A 20,828-nucleotide genomic window follows, 5' to 3' on the forward strand; every position below is an offset into this window, starting at 1 on the left:
TTGCTGCATGTTTTGTGGTAGTGAGGACCTGACGGCAATTTAGGTGTTCATCCTTTGGGGAACAGGTAACTAAAAAAAATTAAAACACAGATGCAATGAATAATCATACACAAAGTAACCATTTTAAAATATAATGTTGATATTACTAGAATGTGTATATGCATGCTCAGTCACGTCCAACTCTCTTGTGACCCCATGGACTGCAGCCCGCCAGGCTCCTCCATCCATGGGATTTCCCAGGCAAGAATACTGGAGTGGGGTGCCATTTCCCTCTCCAATAGTATAAAATCTTCTTAAAAACATGTCTATGTGGAACAGTGTCACCTATTTACAAAAATGTATACATATTTAAGACACATTATCTGTGAGGGAGGGATAGAAGATAAAGCTTAGGAATGAAAACCAAAAGGGACTTTGAACCTACTGATGAGGACAATTTATTATGGAGCTGAAGTTGCTGTCGTTCAGTTGCTTAGTCGTGTCTGGCTCTTTGCAAACCCAGGGAAGCACGCCAGGCTTCCCTGTCCTTTACCATCTCCTTGAGCTTGCTCAAACTCATGTCCATTGAGTCGGTGATGCCATCCAATCATCATGTTCAGGGTCTTTTCTAATGACTTGTCTCTTCACATCAGGTAGCCAAAATACTGGAGCTTCAGCTTCAGCATCAGTCCTTCCAATGAATATTCAGGACCGATTTCCTTTAGGATTGACTGGCTTCATCTCTCTGCAGTCCAAGGGACTCTCAAGAGTCTTCTCCAACACCACACTTCAAAAGCATCAATTCTTCGGTGCTCAGCCTTCTTTATGGTCCAACTCTCACACCCATACGTGACTAATGGAAAAACCACAGCTTTGACTATACAGACCTTTGTTGGCAAATGTCTCTGGTTTTTAATCTGCTCTCTAGGTTGTCAAGCTTTTCTTCCAAGGAGCAAGCGTCTTTTAATTTCATGGCTGCAGTCACCATCTGCAGTGATTTGGGAGCCCAAGAAAATAAAAATAAAATAAAATTAATAAAAACAACAAATAAGATTGTTTCCCCATCTATTTTGCCTTGAAGTGATGGCACCAGATGCCATGAGCTTAGTTTTCTGAATGTTGAGCTGTAGGCCAGCTTTTTTACTCTCCTCTTTCAATCTAGAGGATCCTCAGTTCCTCTTCACTTTCTGCCATAAGGGTGGGGTCATTTGCGTATCTGAGTTTACTGAAATTTCTCCCTGCAATCTTAATTCCAGCTTGTGCTTCATCCAGCCCTGCATTTCGCATGATGTACTCTGCATATAAGTTAAATAAGCAGGGTGACAATATATATAGCCCTGACATACTCCATTCCCAATTTGGAACCAGTCTGTTGTTCCATGTCTGGTTCTAACTGTTGCTTCTTGACCTGCATACAGATTTCCCAGGAGGCAGGTAAGATGGGCCTGGTATTCCCATGTCTTGAAGAATTTCCCACAGTTTGTGATCCACACAAAGGCTTTGGTTTAGTCAATGAAGCAGAAATAGATGTTTCTCTGGAATTCCCTTGCTTTTTCTATGACCCAACGGATGTTGACAATTTGATCTCTGGTTCCTCTGCCTTTTTTAAATCCAGCTTAAACATCTGGAAGTTCTCGGTTCATGTACTGTTGAAGCCTGGCTTGCAGAATTTTGAGCATTACTTTGCTAGCACGTGAGATTAAGTGTAATTGTGTGGTAGTTTGAGCATTCTTTGGCATTGCCTTTCTTTAGGATTGGAATAAAAATTGACCTTTTCGAGTCCTGTTGCCACTGCTGAGTTTTCCAAATTTGCTGGCATGTTGAGTACAGCACTTTCACAGCATCATCTTTTAGGATTTGAAATAGCTCAACTGGAATTCCATGACCTCCACTAGCTTTGTTTCTAATGATCGTTCCTAAGGCCAACTTGACTTTGCAGTCCAGGATGTCTGGCTCTAGGTGAGTGATCACACCATCATGGTTATCTGGGTTTTGAAGATCTTTTTTTGTATAGTTCTTCTGTGTATTCTTGCCACCTCTTCTTAATATCTTCTGCTTCTGTTAGGTCCATACCACTTCTGTCCTTTATTGTGCCCATCTCTGCATGAAATGTTCCCTTGGTATGTCTAATTTTCTTGAAGAGATCTCTAGTCTTTCCCACGGAGCTCAAGGGTATTAATTAATTCAGTACTGGCATCTACTATCCAAAAGCAGTTGAAGGGAGAGGGAGAAAGAAAAAGGCAGGGACTCAATAGACTTTTTAAAAAGTGAATAAATGAAGACATACTCCATAGTGAACCCTGATTATAATGAGCCAATAAATTTTTAAAATGTCATCAAGATTAAAATGGATTGCTTGGTCTCTAATTTGGAGGAGAAGTTTAAGCACAAAAATGTACAGATGGCATAAGAATGACACCATCATATGACTGGGAGAGAAAGAAAGTGTGTCTAGTTTAAGAGCTTTGTAAAATGAAACAAGAAATGCCTTCCTGGGGCCTCTTCCTGTCTACAGGCTTGGATCTTGTGCTTGTTTACAAATAAGACCAGCAACTAATAGTTATTAACTGTTTACCAGGTATAATGCCATGCACTCAACATACATTATCCCATTTAATCTCCCCAATAAACACATGAAGAGGTTATCACACTTTACAGATGAACTTGGTAAGTGTAAGGCATGAAGAGATTAAGTAACTTTTTAAAAGGTAACACAGCTAATTCTTTGTAAAGCTCTGACACTAAGTTAGGGTGTTTGATTGCTAAGTATAAGTTTTAAACCATTTTGCTATGCTGTATCTTTGTAGAAAATATGAACAACTGCATTAGAAAAAAAGTTTGCATAAATCAACTTGTTTTGGGGGCTGGCTTGAATAAGCAATGTTGGGATAATGACTGTAGAACAGTCCTTCCCCCTATCTACCTGAAAGTTTTTCTATCCCAAGATAATCTCAATAATTTTCCCTAGATACCAGTCAAGCTCTATTGGTCACACAAACCATTATTCATTTAATCATTTCATGGCAAAATATATGTAGCATAAAATCAAGCTCTAACGGAAAAACAACTTACTGTTTGTTTAAAGGTAAAATATATGCAATACAATATTTAACACTTTAACCATTTTAAAGAGTACGATTCAGCGACATTAAGTACATTCACAATGTTGTGAAACCATCACCATTGTCCATGTCTGCAACTTTTTCATCATATCAAAGAGAAGTCTCCATCCATTAAAAATAATGTCTCACTCTCCCCTTCCCCTGGTAACCTTTATTATGCATTCTCTCACTGTGAGTTTCCCTATTCTATATACCCCATATAAGTGGAACTAGACAAATTTGTTCATTGTGTCTTGCGTATTCCACAAAATATGTCTTCCAAATTCATTCATGTTGTATGATGTATCAGAATTTCATTCCTTTTAAAGGATGACTAACATTCCACTGCATGTACATACCACGCTTTGTTTAGTCAACTGTCAATGGACACTTGGTTTAGTCAACTGTCAATGGACACTTGGTTGTTTCCATATTTTTGCTACTGTGAATAATACTACTATGAACACTGGTATACAAGTGTCTGAGTTTCTGCTTTCAATTCTTTGGGGTATATATCTGGAACTGAATTGCTGGATCACATGGTAATTCTATGTTCAACAATTTGAGGAACTGCCCAACTGTTTTCTATCACAGATGTACCACATTTTACATTCCAAAACGCATTGCCTATGGGTTCCAATTTATCCACATCTTCATTAATGCTTATCATCTTCATTTTGGGGGGGTTTAGGACAATTAGTTATTCTCATTAATGTGAAGTGGTATCTCACTGTGATTTTGATTTTGATTTTCCAAAGGCTAGTGATGTTAAACATCTTTTCACGAGTTTATTGCCCATTTATGTATCTTCGTTAAAGAACTGTCTCAAGGCCTTATTTTTGAATGAGGTTGTTTTAAGCAGTCTTTATGTACACTGGTATTAATTCAGTATCAGATACATGCTTTGCAAATATCTTCTCCCATTCTGTGGGTTATCTTTTACTCTCTTTATAGTCTCTTTTGAGTCGTAAAATTATTAATTTTGGTAAAACCTAATTTTTTTCTTCTCTGCCTGTGTATCTGGTGTCACATTAACAATATCATCAGTGAATCCAATGTCATAAAAAAATTTCCCTATCTTTTCTTCTTAGCTTAGCTTAGCTTAGAGTTTAGTCTTAGCTCTCATATTCAAGTAGTTGATGCATTTTTAGTTAATTTTTGTATAAAATGGAAGGCAAGGATCTAAATTCATTCTTTTTCATGTAGATATCCAGTTTTCCCAACATAATTTGTTGAAAAAACTGTCTTTCCCCTCACTGAATAGTGGTGGTGTCCTTTCAAAAATCATTTGACCATATATGAGAAGGCTCATTTCTGGGTTCTCTGTTCTTCCCCACAGCTCTATACATCTGCTCTTATGTTAGCACCACAATGTTCTGAATATCGTAATTTTCAGTAAGTTTTGAAATCAGGAAGTTGTGAGTCCCTTAACACCGTTCTTGTTCTCAAGATTGCTTTGGCTACTAGGGGGTCCTCTGAGATTTTATATGAGTGTTAGGATTGGATTTTTGTATTTCTGTAAAAAGGCAGATGAGATTTTGATAAATACTGAGTTTGCAGATCACTTTGGATAGCATTGTCACTTTAACAATATTAACTCTTCTAATCCATGAACATGGATTATCTTTCCACTTATTTATGCCTTTAATTTCTTTCAGTCAAATTTTGTAGTTTTCAATGTACAAGTTATTGTCTCATTAGTTATTTCTAAGTATTTTATTATTTTTAATGCTATTATAAATGGAAATGTTTACTTAATATCCCTTTCAAATTGCTCATGTAAGGAAACTCAACTAATTTTGTGTTGATTTTGTATCTTGCAACTTTGCCAAGTTTGCTATTAATTCTGGGGTTTTTTTGGTGGAATCTTTAGAATTTTTTACACATAAGACTGTACCATTTGTGAACAGAGACAATTTACTTCTTCCCTTCCAATTTATATGCCTTCCTTTTTCTTGCCTAACTGTTCTTGATAGAATTTCCACACCATCTTGAACAGAAGTGGTGAACCGAAGCATATTGTCTTGTTCTGGATCTTAGAAGAAAAGTTTCTTATACCAAGTATGACGTATCCATATACGTCATATATGGATTCTTCATATATGACCTTTATCATGTTGAGGAAATTTCTTTCTATTCCTACTTTGCTGAGTGGTTTTAACATGGAAAGGTGTTTAACATGGAAAGGAAATTTTCTCAAATGCTTTTTCTATGTGTTGGGATGATAATGTGGGCTCTTTTTTGTTCATTCTATTAATATGTTGTAGCATATCAACTGATTTTCTTATATTGAACCATCTTTGCATTCTTGGAATAAACTGCACTTTGTCATGGTATGCTATGCTATGCTAAGTCACTTCAGTTTTTGTCCGACTCTGTGCGACCCCATAGACGGCAGCCCACCAGGTTCCCCCGTCCCTGGGATTCTCCAGGCAAGCACACTGGAGTGGGTTGCCATTTCCTTCTCCAATGCATGAAAGTGAAAAGTGAAAGTGAAGTCACTCAGTCGTGTCCGACTCTTAGCAACCCCATGGACTGCAGCCTACCAGGCTCCTCCGTCCATGGGATTTTCCAGGCAAGAGTACTGGAGTGGGGTGCCATTGCCTTCTCTGTTGTCATGGTACATAATCCTCTTAAAAGGCTGCTGAATTAAAACCTTGCAGCTCTGTAATCACCATAGCTTTCTAAAGGAAAATTCTGAGTTACTACCACAAGGTGTAAGGCCCAAACAGAATCTAGCAGCTTCACTGGCTGGATCAAACGGGGATCAGAGTTTGGGGAGGGTGAGGCTGCTGGAAGTTAGTTCTGGAAGGGCAAAGTTCTGGAAAGGAGGAAGCTAGACCAAAAAAAAGAGAGTACAAGACAGACTGCCAGGTATTCGCATGAGTCTACTGAGAGGCCATGTATACATTAAGTGAAACTCCACGAGGGTAGACAAATAAAAACTAGTAACAGGCTAAGCAATTCTCAAAAGTTAACACAAGGTAAAGAGACCTTTAACCAACCAGAATCAAAATCCTCAGTGATAATTCAGTGGCAACCCACTTAGAACATTTGGAGGGTTCAACTATTCCTGAAGTGAATGCTACTTTAGATTCACCCTAGAAAAGTTTATAAACAGTCCTAAAGAGGTAAAACTGATCTGCAAGTTACTTAACTGCTTACCAAAACAAATTCAACAATGTAATACTAGAAATGTTAATACAACAAAACAAAATGCAGACACTGAGCAATGTAACCAGTCACAACATCCAAAATCTAATTAAAAACTTTTAACATGCTGAGAAGAAAACAAGGGTCCATATAGTCAAAGCTATGGTTTTTCCAGTAGTCATATATGGATGTGAGAGTTGGACCATAAAGAACGCTGAGTGCTGAAGAACTGATGCTTTTGAACCATGGTGCTAGAGAAGAGTCTTGAGAGTCCTTTGGACAGCAAGGAGATCAAATCAGTCAATACAAGGAAATCAACCCTGAATACTCACTGGAAGTACTGATGTGGAAGCTGAAACTCTGATACTTTTGGCCACTTGATGCAAAGAGCTGACTCCCTGGAAAAGACCCTGATGCTGGGAAAGACTGAGGGCAGGAGAAGAAGTGGGCAACAGAGGATGAGATGGTTGAATGGCTTCATCAACTCAATGGACATTAGTCTGAGCAAACTCCGGAAGATAGTGAAGGACAGGGAAGCCTGGAGTGCTGCAGTCCATGGGGTTGCAAAGAGTCAGACTTGACTGAGTGACTGAACAACAAGGAAAGAAGAAAACATGACCTAGAATCAAGAAAAAAATTGGTCAAGAGAAAGAGAATCAGAAATATGAAACTAGCAGACAACGATGTTTAAAAGGCTATTACAACTATGTGAAAATAAAGGAAGTCAAACATAATGAGAAAACGGAAGTTTTTTTTCTCAAATATTGAAGTTGCCTTCATTTTGAGCTGATTTTTTTGTGTGGCATAAAACAGTAGTCCAGTTCCATTCTTTAGCATTCAGTTTTTTCCAATATCATTACTGAAGATATAAATGATACATTTATCATTCTTCCACTGTATAGTCTTAGCTCCTCCATCACAGATTAATCGATCATATGCATATGGGTTTACTTTCTGGACTCTATCTTGTTCTATTGATCTGTGTGTTAAAATGGAAGCTCTTTTAGGAAAATGAAACTAGTAAGTTTAAAAACTGCATGTCTGAAAGGAAAAATACACTAGATGTGAATGACAACAGATTCGATACAACAGGAGAAAAGTGTAGGGGAACCACAGTAACACGTGGGATAATGGTACATGGTTTAATACATATGTAACTACAGTTCCAGAAGGAGAAGAAAAAAGGGAGATAGAAAAAAATGTCTGAAGAAAACAACTGGCTCAAATTTGATGAAAATATAAATGAATCTGAGAAGTTCAAACTCCAATCAGGATAAATACAAAAGAAAACAAACACACAAACACTAATACATATCATAGTCACATTGCTCAAAACCAGGTATAAAGAGAAAATTTTAAAAGCGGTCAGAGGGAAAAAGGACATAGTAAGTATAAAGACATCATAGACTCAACAGACGAGTTTGAGCAAGCTCCGGGAGATGATGGACAGGGAGCCTGGCGTGCTGCAGTCCACGGGTTCGTAAAGAGGAGGACATGACTGAGCAACAACAAAGTACAGAGGAGTAAAGATAAGAACGACAATAGACTTCTCCTTAGAAACAATGCAAGCCACAAGTCAATGAAGCATCATCTTAAAATGCTAAAAGAAAAATACAAATTAACTTATAATTCTATGTCTAGTGAATACAGCCTTCAAAAGTAAGGCAAAATAAACACTTTTTCAGAAAAACAAAAGCTGTCAGAACGTGACATAAGCAGATTTATACTACGATAAATATTAAAGAAGTCTGTCAGGCAAAAACATAAATACGGAACAGAAGCTCGGATATGAAGGAATGAACACCACTGGAAATCATAAATATATGGGTAAATGCACCTTAAAATTAAAAGGATGAACACAGATATACTAAGCAGCTGGACTGGTCCCCTGAATGTAATAAAAAGTAAACTTTAGAATAAGGAAAATTACAAGGGATAATTAAGGGACATTTCCTGATTTTAAAAAAAGGAGTCAATTCATGAGAAGACATTAAAACACTAGATATGGATGCACCAATAACAGAACTTGAATATCAATGAAACAAAAACTGAAATGAGAAAAAGGCAAGTCAAAAAAGACTTGCAGGATTTTCCTGGTGGTACAGAGGATAAGAAACCGCCTGCCAGTGTCTGGTCAGGGAAGATTCTGGTCAGGAAGTTCTGGTCAGACCAGATCAGTCCCTGGTCTGGGAAGATTCACATGCCATGGAGCAACTAAGCCCATGCACCACGACGACTAAGCCCACGATCCAGAGCCCAGGGGAGCCGCTGCTACTGAGGCAACTACTGACCCCACGTGCTGGAAGTACTGAAGCCCAAATGTGTAGAGCCTGTACTCTGCAACAGGAGAAGCCACTGCAATGAGGAATAAAGGCACCACAACTGAAGAGCAGCCCCTACTCACTGCAACTAGAGAAAGCCCATGCACAGCAACGGAGACCTGGTGCAGCCATAAACAAATAAAACTTTTTCAAAAAGGACATGTGGATTTCAACATTTCTCCCTCAGTAATTGACAGAACAAATAAACAGAAAAGTCAGTAAAAATATGGCATCTTTGAATAACACTAAGAACGAACTTAACCTAATTTACATTTACAGAACAACATACTCAGCAACTGTAAAATAAACATCCTTTTGTAGCACACAGGAAATGTTCACAAAGACTGATGGTAGGTCAATAAAGTAATTCCAATAAATTTCAAAAGATAGAACTGAAATCAATAAAAATAACTATATTAGTCTTCTTGGGCTGACATAACTAAATACCACAGACCGAGTGACTTAAAAGAAATTCTATTCTGGAAGCTTAGGAAGTCTAAGATCAAGGTACCAGCAAGACAGATTTCATTCTAAGGCCTCTTCTCTTAACTTGTAGGTGGCCACCACCTTGCTCTCGCTCCTATGACGTCTTTGTGTATGCACAAGGACAGAGTGAGCTCTCTGGGTCACTTTCTCTAAGGACACTGATTCTATAAGATCAGGGCCCCATTATTATAACTTCATTTAATCTTAATTACTTCAATAAAAGGGTCTGTCTCCAAATACAGTCACATTAGAGCTTAGGGTTTCAGTATATGAATTTTGGAGGGACACAAACATTGTCCTCAACAATAAAGATATCTTAAAAAAAAAAAAAATCCCTAAATGTTTGGAAAGCAAATAACCTATGAGTTAAAGATGAAATTATAAGGAAAAATAGAAAACATCTTAGCTGAATGACACATTAAAAAAATTTTACATTGTGGTACACAAAATTATTAATAAAAACTAAATAAATGAAGCTCTACCATGTCTTGGACCAGAAGTCTTAGTACTTATAAGATGCAATTCTCCATAAATCAAAATAGATTCTAATTTACTTTTTTATTGAAGTACAGTTGATTTACAATATTGTGCTAATTTCTGCTATAAAGTGACTCCGTGATACATATATATATATATACTTTCATATTCTTTTCCATTAAGGTTTATCACAGGATATTGAATACAGTTCCCCGTGCTACAGAGTAATACTTTACTGTTTATCAATTCTATAGTTAATAGTTTGCATCTGCTAATCCCAACTCATAATCTACCCCTCCACCACCCGACCTCCCCCTTGGCAACCGCAAGTCTGTTCTCCATGTCTGGGAGCTTGTTTCCGTTTCACAGAACACTTTATTTGTGTTACACTTTAGTTTCCACATATAAAGTGATACCATATGGCATCGGTCCGTCCCCTTCTGACCTCACCGAGTACGAAAATGTCCAGGTCCATCTATGTTGCTGCAGATAACGTCATTTCATAAAACAGCAACATTCTCATGTAATCCCAATCAAAATCCCACCAGATATTTTTATAGAAATTGGCAAGCTGGTTCTAAAATTTACATGGAAATTTATACTCTGGGTTTTTTTTTTTTAATTTACATTGTTAAACTTCTATTTTATAATGGTCAAAACATTTTTGAAAAGGAACAAACAAAATTGGAAGGCACACTTTATTTCAAGGCTTACTAAAAAGCTACATTTGTCAACATATTTGTATAGACAAAAACAGGATAATGGAATCAATTTGAACCCAATGCTGGGCCCACATATAAATGCTCAATTTATCTGATACATTAATGTATTTCAATGGTGAAAGGATAATATTTTCAATAAGTGTTGGGACAACTGTGTATGAGACAGACATAAAAAGGAACTTGCATGCTTAACCCCAAATACATGCAAAATAAATTAATTTGAAATGAATCACAGAACTAAACATAAAAGCTAATCTGTAACGTTTTATTAGAAAACATAGAAGAAAATGTTCTTTACCTTGGGGTAGTTAAGATTTCTTAGACATTATACAAATAGTACCAACCATAGGGGAAAAAAGAAAAAAAACCCAACAAACTGTTCTTAAAACTTAAAGCCTTCCACTCTTCAGAACACAAACCCCACTTCCCAAAGCGAAAAGGCAAGTCAAACCAAAAGAAAATATCTGCAGCACATAAACATGACAAAGGACTTCTGTCCAGAATATATAAAGAACTCTTACAGTCTGATGAGAAGAAGACAAACAATACAATACAAATGGGTAAATGACTTGAGTACTTTCCAGAATATATATGAAAGGGCAATAAATATATCAAAATATGCTCCATCATCATTTGCATCCAGGAGATGCAAATAAAAACCATTCCACAGCCCCTGTAATGACTAAGATAAAAAGGAAAGATAATATCAAATATTGGCAAGGATGTGAGAAAACTGGAACTGTCATACATACCTGGTAGAAGTATAAAATAACACACATATTTTGAAACGCATTTTGGCAATTTCTTTTAAAGCTAAACACACACCCTTAAAACCAGCAAACCCATTCTCAATTATTAGGTATTTAATCAAGACAAATTAAAATACATGTTTACACAAAGAGTCACATGTGAATACTCATAGCAGATTTATTTTTAATAACCAAAACCCCAGAAACAACATAAATGTGAATTAATAAGTGAATGGATAATCATACTATGGTATATCGTGGCATACTTACACAATGAAATGTGTGTGCTGTGCTCAGTTGCTCAGTGGTGTCCAACTCTGCGACCCCATGGACTGCAGCCTACCAGGCTCCTCCGTCCATGGGATTTTCCAGGCAAGAATACTGGAGTGAGTTGCCATTTCCTCCTCCAGGGCATCTTCCTGACCCAGGGATCAAACCCGTGTCTCTTGTATCTCCTGCATTGGCAGGCAGATTCTTTACCACTAAGCCACCTGGGAAGCCCCATACAATGAAATACTGACAGTAATACCAAATAAATGTGTAAATGAGTGAAAGAAGCCTAAATACACACTGCTGCTGCTGCTAAGTCGATTCAGTCGTGTCCGACTCTGTGCGACCCCATAGACGGCAGCCCACCAGGCTCCCCCGTCCCTGGGATTCTCCAGGCAAGAACACTGGAGTGGGTTGCCATTTCCTTCTCCAATGCATGAAAGTGAAAAGTCAAAGTGAAGTCGCTCAGTTGTGTCCGACTCCCAGCAACCCCATGGACTGCAGCCCACCAGGCTCCTCCGTCCATGGGATTTTCCAGGCAAGAGTACTGGAGTGGGGTTCCACTGCCTTCTCCGAAATACACACTATATGATCCTATTTCTGTGACATTCTACATTAGGCAAAACTGATCTACAGTGATAGAAATCAGACTAGTGGTTGCCTAGAGCGTGCAGTGAGAGGGCCCACTGCAGGAACACACAGAGAATTTTCTCAAGTGATGAGTCGTGATTATACATATGCGTATTATTTGACAAACTTCTCAGAACTTTATACTTAAAATGGATGTACTTTACTACATGTCAATGATACTGCAATAAAATTGATTTTAAAATGAAATCTGATAATTCTCAAGTGCAAAAATGCAAGTATTCTAAGCATCTAATATTTTTAAAATATATTTATTCGGCTGTGTTGGGTCTTAGTTGCAGCACGTGGGATCTTTGTTGCGTCATGCAGAATCTTTTGTTGGAGCAGAGACTCTTCAGTTGTGGCACGCGGGCTCAACAGTTTTAACACATGGGCTCAGGAGGTTGCAGTGTGCTAGCTTAGTTGCTCTGCGGCATGTGGGATCTTGGTTCCCCAACCAGGGATTGAACCTGTCTGTGTCCCTGAACTGCAAGGTGAATTCTTAACCACTGGACCCCCAGGGAAGTCTTTTCTTGTTCAGTTGCTAAGTTGTGTCCGACTCTTTGTAATCCTCTATTACTGACTCACAATTAATCAATAATAAAAGATAGCCCAAAGTTCCTCAAAGCATCAATTACTTGGTAACAACTGAGCAAAAAATGTGATTACATTCCCCTACTTCTCACACTTCTCCACAGAACAGACTATTACTTAGCACTAAAAAGAAATGGACTATCAAGCCATGAAAAAACATGGGGAACCTTAAATGCATGTTACTCAGTGAAAGGCGCCAGTCTGGAAAGGCTACATACTGTATGATTTTCACTGTATGAAACTCTGGAAAGGCAAAACTACGAAGACAGAAAAAAGATGAGTGGTTACTAGGGTTGGGGGAAGGGAGGACTGTAGAGATGTAGCACAGATTTAATGCAGTGAAACCCTCTATGATACTGTAAGATGGACATAAGTCATTCTACACTTCTCTACTTCTGTAGAAGGTACAACACAAAGAGTGAACTCTAAAGTGAACCACTGGACTTTGGGTATTTACAATGTGTCAATGTAGGTTCACCAATTGTAACAAACACTCCAGGGGGGATGTCAATAATGGGGAAGGCTATGCATATGTGACTTCCCTTGTAGCTCAGTCAGTAAAGAATCTGCTTGCCAATGCAGGAGACCTGGGTTCAATTCCTGGGTGGGGAAGATCCCCTGGAGAAGGAAATGGCCACCCACTCCAGTATTCTTGCCTGGAGAATCCCATGGACAGAGGAGCCTGGCAGGCTATATAGTCCATGGGGTCCTAAGAGTTGGACACGACTTAGTGACTAAACCACCATGCATATGTGGGAATGGGGGATATGGAACATCTCTTGACCTTCTTCTCAATTTTGCTATGAAACAAAAATTGCTCTAAATAAATAAAGTCTTAATTTAAAAAAATAATAATTACCACCTCCCTGCTTCTCACCCTTCTACACCTAAGTGTTCCATGTCTCCATGATTCTCAATGTCCTCTTCCTTTTGCCTCTGGAGAAGGAAATGGCAACCCATTCCAGTAGTCTTGCCGGAGAATCCCATGGTCAGAGGAGGCTGGCAGGCTACAATCCACAAGGCTGCAAGAGCTGGACACCAATTAGCGACTAAACCACCACCTTCCTTTTGCCTAGAAACATACTTCACTGAAATGACTGGTTTAATTAACTCTTTACTGCAATAATTAGTTCCAATGATGAATAAAGTTGCTATAAACATCCATGTGCAGGGGACTGGCTTTTGTTTATTTTTCTATGTCCTGTCCCATACAGTACCCAGTACACCTATGGACCTCAGTTGGTGTTAAGTTTCTGTTAAACCATTGGAAATAACACTCCAGCCAGGAATTCCTAACATTTCTAATTCTGGGGAAATGCAGCAAGGTTAAAAATGTCTCTGTGAGCCTCTAGCAGGCTTTGTCAAAACCTGGGGGGAAAAAAAAAGGCACAAAAGAAGAGAAATACAGGAGGGAAAGCCCAATGTCCCTAAAATGCCTGTGAGATAGGTTACCGTGCCTTTCCTAGATGACTCAGCTCTTACCCTGCTGCTGCTGCTGCTGCTAAGTCTCGTCAGTCATATCCAACTCTGTGTGACCCCATAGACGGCAGCCCAACAGGCTCCCCCATCCCTGGGATTCTCCAGGCAAGAACACTGGAGTGGGTTGCCATTTCCTTCTCCAATGCATGAAAGTGAAAAGTGAAAGTGAAGTCGCTCAGTCATGGCTGACTCTTCACGACCCCATGGACTGCAGCCTACCAGGCTCCTCCGTCCATGGGATTTTCCATGCAAGAGTACTGGAGTGGGGTGCCATCACCTTCTCCGAGCTCCTACCCTAGTAAAGTCTATTTTCTACACAGCAGCAGCAATGACAGGCACCATTAAATTAATTAAATTAATTATTTTTGGCAAACTGCTTAGATAAGTACCTGATACAGAATCAACATCATTTGTAAAACAAAACAAAATCCCCATTTAATTCTCACAAAGATTCTGAGTGGGTACTATTAATACCCTCATTTTCAAGAAATCAAGGTATAGCGAAGTGAGGTAACTTGCCCAAGCGCACGTAGCTAGCAATGCAGGCAAAAATGCTCTTAATCACTATGCTCAGCTACCCACTGCAATTATATTAAAATTCAATTCTCTTTTGTATCCACAGTGTTGTGCACAGAAACCTGCCCTATGGTCACTGCTCAATATATGTGTAGACTGAAAGAAAGATTCAAATAAGTGACTCAAGAGATTAGTAATGAGGCATCTTTTCACTTAAAACTATTATATTCTCTGGAGAAACTCTGGTCCAAAGATGAAATATGTGACTTTTTATTTGTTACTTCTCCCAAAACAGAGGAACAAGTGTGCATGACAAACAAGGAGAGAATAAGGGAAAATCTTACATCTCAAAGGAACAGAAAGATGGTATAGCAACAAAAAAATGTACTGTGCTCAACTCAGTCCCTCTCCATCCTGGTGCCCCGTCTGATGGAAGCAACAAAGAATATGGCCTATGTGAATGAAAAAAAATACTGCCTTACAACATCAGTAAACAAAGGCTGCTGCAGCCATCAAGCCATCACGTTATAGCCGCCCCCAACGGTGAACCTTGAGCAAACTCAGGACTGAAACAGGATGCCTGTCATCAAGCAGTCAGCCACTGCTTGGCCATCTCCAATGAGGTATCCTGAGGAGATTCAGAGCAAGATACAGGATGCTGGCCTTACAGCTCAGGCGTGTATCAAAGGAATGACTTCGATGAGCCCAGACTTTCCCGTCTTCCCATGTACAGAAGGAAAGACCTGGTGGCTCAGACGGGTGGCGGGTTGAGGGCGGGGGGTGCGGACCCCGCCCGCAAAGAAGACCTGGGTTCAAGCCACAAAGAAAAGCTCTAAATTCATTAATTTGAGATGTCTGGTTTTCTTTACTTAACAGTAATCTTTTGATGTTCTGACTACCTGGTCTTTGTTGCAAAAACTCCTGTATATCCTGGCTCCTCCCTTACCTCTTTGGAGCAGACTGAGAGCTACCTGAGAGGCTTTGCCCTGGCCTTAAGTTCTCAGTTCTATCTGCCAAATAAAACATAACTTTCAACGTCTAGGTTGTGCTTTTGTTTTTTTAGTCAATACCTACCAAAGATGTTTTAGGCAGTACCTGTCAGGATGTACATCAGGGCCTCTTTTCACTGCTCCTACACTTCTCTTTCCAATATATAGGTAAGCATTTGATCTACCTATTCCAGATCCTTCCATAATTTGGCTTCTCCAAGCTGGCTCGCCTGTGGACTTGATGGTTTACTGCAACCAGATTACAACTAATTATACTGATCTTGGTTTAATTTGTTCTCTTTGTTTCCTAATTGTTTGTGCTTTAAGTCTGTCTGCTACACTTGACTCTGTTAATGTTACTGGTTGTGTTATTTACATCCTGACTATTTTGTAAGATTGTTGTCTCCTGTAGTTACTCCAGGCCTCCAACAAAACTAATGATGTCTTGAGAGTTAAACGTATATAACTCTACATAGAATAATTATAATAGTGCAACTCTAGGTATGGGAAGAAGCAACAAGGAAAAACATTTCTTGGATCATAATAAATTAGTAAGACAGGGGATCCAGAGAATTTTAAAGTATCAACAGGGCCTAATCCAGAAATTAGCACCTTGAGTGGCACAGCAACAGAATCTTTGCCTGATCTAGGAATGAGCCTTCCTAGGGAGGTTCATGGGACAAAAATTAGTCATGAAATGTTTCTTCCAAATGTTGGTCAAATTTATGACCAAGATTGTGGATGAAAAAGGTGCCTGCCACTTTGGTACACAAAGGATGTTGCAGCCATCATATTACAGCTGCTCGACAGTGAGCCCTGAGGGAACTCAGGACGGAGACAAACAGGCTGACCCACTGGCAAGCCATCAGCCACTGCAGCCACCCTCAACGGTGCACCCCAAGAGGACTCAGAATGGGAAAGAACAAGATACTGGCCCTACATACCTGAGGTGTGTATCAAAGGAATGATTTCAATGAACCCTGACTCACATCTTCCCATACACAGAAAAGCCTTAAATTTCCTAACTTGAGATACCTACTTTTCTTTCATTAACAGTAATCTTTGGATGTTCTGACTACCTGGCCTTTGTTGCAAAAACCCCTATAATATTCTGGCTCCTCCTTTACCTCTTTGGAGCACTCCCTCAGAGCTCTTTGAGTAGCTGTCTTGTGGGCCTGAAGTCCCCAGGAAGACTGCCAGATAAAACATAATCCTCAATGTTTAGATAATGCATTTTTTTTCAGTCACCAGCATCTTTATTCTCTCACTCCATGATAAGCCCTTGTGCAAGAACTGAATGCATATGCCTGGTCTCTACTAGATCATGTCTCTTACTTAAGTGGCACAGTTAAGAACTGGATGTAGGTCTGTGTGACTGTAAATAATCCACCTGTGATGCAGAAGATGCAGGAGATGCCATGGGTTCGATCCCTGGGTCGGGAAGGTCCCCTGGAGGAGAGCATGGCAACCCACTCCAGTATTCTTGCCTTGAAGAATCCCATGGACAGAGGAGCCTGGCAGGCTACAGTCCACAGGTTCGCACAGTCAGATACAACTGAAGCGACTGTGTGACTTAAGCACAATTGAAGCACGCTGTGTGACTTAAGAATCCAGGCTCTGAACCACTCTAGAAAGATCACAGAGTCCTGTGAGAGCATAGGGAGAAAAAAAAATAGTGTTTATTTCTATATTTGCTTCCTTACTTATCTCTCCTCCTTCAACTTCAGTCTGAGTTCTTCTGATTCAAAGGATATACATTTCATTTCCTGTTTTCCTAATGCCTTGCCTGGCACATGCCACAGAGTAGTCAGCAAATGTTCATGAAATGACTAGGCAAATTGATGAATATCAAAAAATATAAGAATATTGTTACATAAAGATAACTAGTAACATGGTCTATTTCAGCTTTCAAAAAGTCATAAACAAGGTTCTCCACTAAACACAATTTAAGAGAGAAGAATGAATTTGGTCATAATACAATGTAATGGGTAGGAAACTGACTTAAGATTCCAGAAACAAGGAGATGGAATATGTGGAAAAAACACATAGAGTGAGAAAAATATATGCTATAAAAACTGTATCTCTAAAGATTGCTTCAAGGATCAACTTTAATAAGAATTTTTTAAAGACAGATGTAGGAAAAAAAAGTTGATAGATGCTCAACTATAGAAACATTTTGTAAAGCCATGTGACTAGGCAGCACAGCAGCCTAGTAAATGCAGCTACTATACTAGGAGGTAGTATATAGAACACTGGGATCAACAGATCTGGGTTAAATTCTGGGCTTTTGAAACTTACTGACTTTAGAACTTGGGCAAATGCTTAACCTCTCTGAGAGACAATTTTCTCATTTAATAATCACACTCATGGTGGTTTTGAAGAAAAAAAAGGTATATACGTATGTGTGTGTGTATGAAATAACTAGCATACTGCCAGAAAGATGATACGGATTAATACTGTTCCATCGCATTATCCTCTGCAACTCCCTTAAAGAAAATAGAAAAACAGAAATTCTGTTCCCTTTTTAAAGATGGTAATCAGAAGCAACTTGTTGAAACTTATTGAGAGCTCAGTCCTGAACAAGAGAAACTAATACCCAACATGAAGTAAAAAAATCTAGATTAAATTCATTGTCATACTTCTTAGAGTAACTGAGTCTTTCCAACATTAAGAACTCAATTTGATAAAGGAAAAAGCGGGAGGCTTTGAGACTATAATCAAGCTGGATTTCTACAGAAAGAAAAGAGTGTTCGGTAAAGGACAAAAAGTGAACTCTTCAAATCTTTAAAGGCATTTGAAATTTCAACTGGTTCTTTAGACCACTTACTGTTGGTTAAAAATGGCAGGACTCATGAAACAACACATGGGATGGGCCAAAGAATCATGACCTCTTGGAGGAGGACGAAACTTCCAGTCATCCAACCTGAGGCTCTCCTTACAAGGCTCAGGAAGAAGGCATAGGATAGGTGCCAAGCTACGTATCAAGCTTCTTTTTGCCTCACCAGATACTCACTTCATTGTCATAATTTTTCCAAGATTTTATTTCCTGTGTAGTAAGCAAGACCAGACAGAACAGGTTCATTTGCCTTGCAAAATGGGCCCAAACACTGGAATTATCCAAGACCCTTGTCCCTGACAGAACACTCACACACAAAAACAAAAGTATATACATTCTTGCAATTACTTGATTAAATTACCAGGTCCCTGCAAAGGAAGCTGTACTGCAACAAAGAGTGAGGATACCGCCTACACACAGAAATGTGAATTTGGAACTAGAGGCTTTTCCTAGTTTGCTATTTTGGGACTACCCAAAAAGAGAAAAGACCGCTACTTTGGGACTACCCAAATTACTGGAAGCTTCTAGGAGTGATAACTGACTTATTCCCTATATATCTTAATGATGACACAGTGAGGAAAAGTGGAGTCAGACTGTGAGACTTCTTGGGAACACCACATAGCAGGTAACTAGCTATGGCAAGTTGAAACCTTGTTAAATGAACCAACCAAACTTCAAAAGTCTGTGGCTCTACTCATCTAAATTTCTTAAAGTTTATAAACTTTTATGGGTAAAACATGAAAATGCTTAGAAAAAATTAAAAGTCTCTAGGTGAATAAATGCATTCATTTTGAATAAATGCACAAACAAAACAGAAATTAAACAACTCTGAGGTGAGATATATTAGCTAAAAAATTATTATTAATTATTCCTTTGATGCTTTTCCTAATTCCAATAATTCAGAAAAATGGTTATACTAGGAATTTCAGGTCTGTAAGATCAATAGGATCAGAAAAATTTCAGTGAATGGTCAGCTGAACATCAGCAACACTGTTATGTAACTACCAAAAAAGGTGAAGTGATATTACACTAAAAAATATTTAGTGACTGAAATAAGCAAGAGAATATCAGAGTGCTGCTCTGCTCCAGTCAGGTCATTCTGATAATATTGCAGATACTACATTGATGAAACTATGTTAAAACAGGTTAAATTCTTAAGCAGGAAACAAGAATCAAACCTCAAATCAAAACACAAGAGAACTAATGTAACAACTAGGGATATTTAGGCTAAGAAGGAAGAGACAAAACAGGAATACAACCAGCTGCCTTTAAATACTTGCAACTACCATTGTTTCAATTGGCCCTAGGAGAACAAGTACCAATGGATGAAAAGTACTGAAAAACAGATTTTGGTTTAACAACAATTTTCTATGTTAGTCTCAAAAGTCAATAACCATTAACAGGAAGAGAAGGAGAAATTTAAGTAAGAGAAGTATACCTAAGAGATTTGGGCATACTGAATGAGCCTTTGACAAAAGTTTAGGAGCTCCTATGAAGCATGGCATTTAACCATGCAGATTGGCAATAAATTACACTCTCATTAAGCTGATTTCTAATTTTTTATAACAAAGATGATTCTGGGCCATATTTTATGAAAAATAATCTATAAGTTGTAGTCAAGCTACTAAAAAATTTCAGATGAGAGAAGACGGACTGATTTAGGTAGTAGTGATGGCAACAGACAGGTGTGCATGGCTTACAAAAACATCTCAGGTAGAGTGCCTGGTACTTGATGAGCTGTTGGAGACTTGAAATAACAGTATTTAGCAAGACTTACTGTGTTAATCTATTCATTTATTTCCTAACAATAAAAACAAGAGTATGAACACATAGTGTTTACCACGCAACGTTCTAAATATTTTACAGATTAACTGATTTCATCCTTATACCCCTTAGAAATGTACTCTATTATGCACACTTTATAAATGACAAATTAAAGCTTATATCAGTAAAGTTAGCTAATGAGTATCAAAGAACTAGTAAGAGGTTAAATAAACCCAAAGCTTCAGCTCTTAAAGCACTAGACAGCTATAAAGGAAAGGCAACAAAAGCCAACGTGGGCAGCAATGTTAGAGCCTAGTAGAGTGAAGAGCATCAGGAGATGAGAGGACTATGGGTGAAAATGAAGATTTGGTAGTATCAGAATCACATGACAGGTTTGTTGGGAGGAAAAGAGGAAAAAGCCCAAACAATTGCACTGAATCCAAATTCAGAGAGATGGGTTCTAGGAATTAACTTTTTTTTTAAAAAAGGAAAAACCAAACAAAGTTGGATAATTTTGAGGCGAAACCAGCTTTGGGAACATTTGTAGTGGATCTCTAAGGTCTCTTTCTGCTTCAGCATTCCAGTTAACCCTGTGAATGAATTTTCCAGAAATGAAAGGCGGGAGGGAGGAATACCAGCACCGAGAAAACGGATGTGCAATTACAGTCCACACCATTTATGCTCCTATTTTCACTAAACGGTCTCTCAGAAATAGGGACAGAGCTGACAAATGAGGGGTGTGGTGTTCACCAGTGCTGGCTAAAA

General features: G+C 38.6%; 1 protein-coding gene across 1 annotated transcript in view; it reads right to left on the minus strand.

Annotated features, from left to right (window-relative positions):
• The window catches only part of SYNJ2BP (synaptojanin 2 binding protein), a 39,433-nt gene that overhangs the window by 18,065 nt on the left and 540 nt on the right, over positions 1-20,828 (minus strand).

Source organism: Bos taurus, chromosome 10, assembly GCF_002263795.3.
Source record: "Bos taurus isolate L1 Dominette 01449 registration number 42190680 breed Hereford chromosome 10, ARS-UCD2.0, whole genome shotgun sequence".
In the NCBI taxonomy this organism is placed as follows: Eukaryota; Metazoa; Chordata; class Mammalia; order Artiodactyla; family Bovidae; genus Bos; species Bos taurus.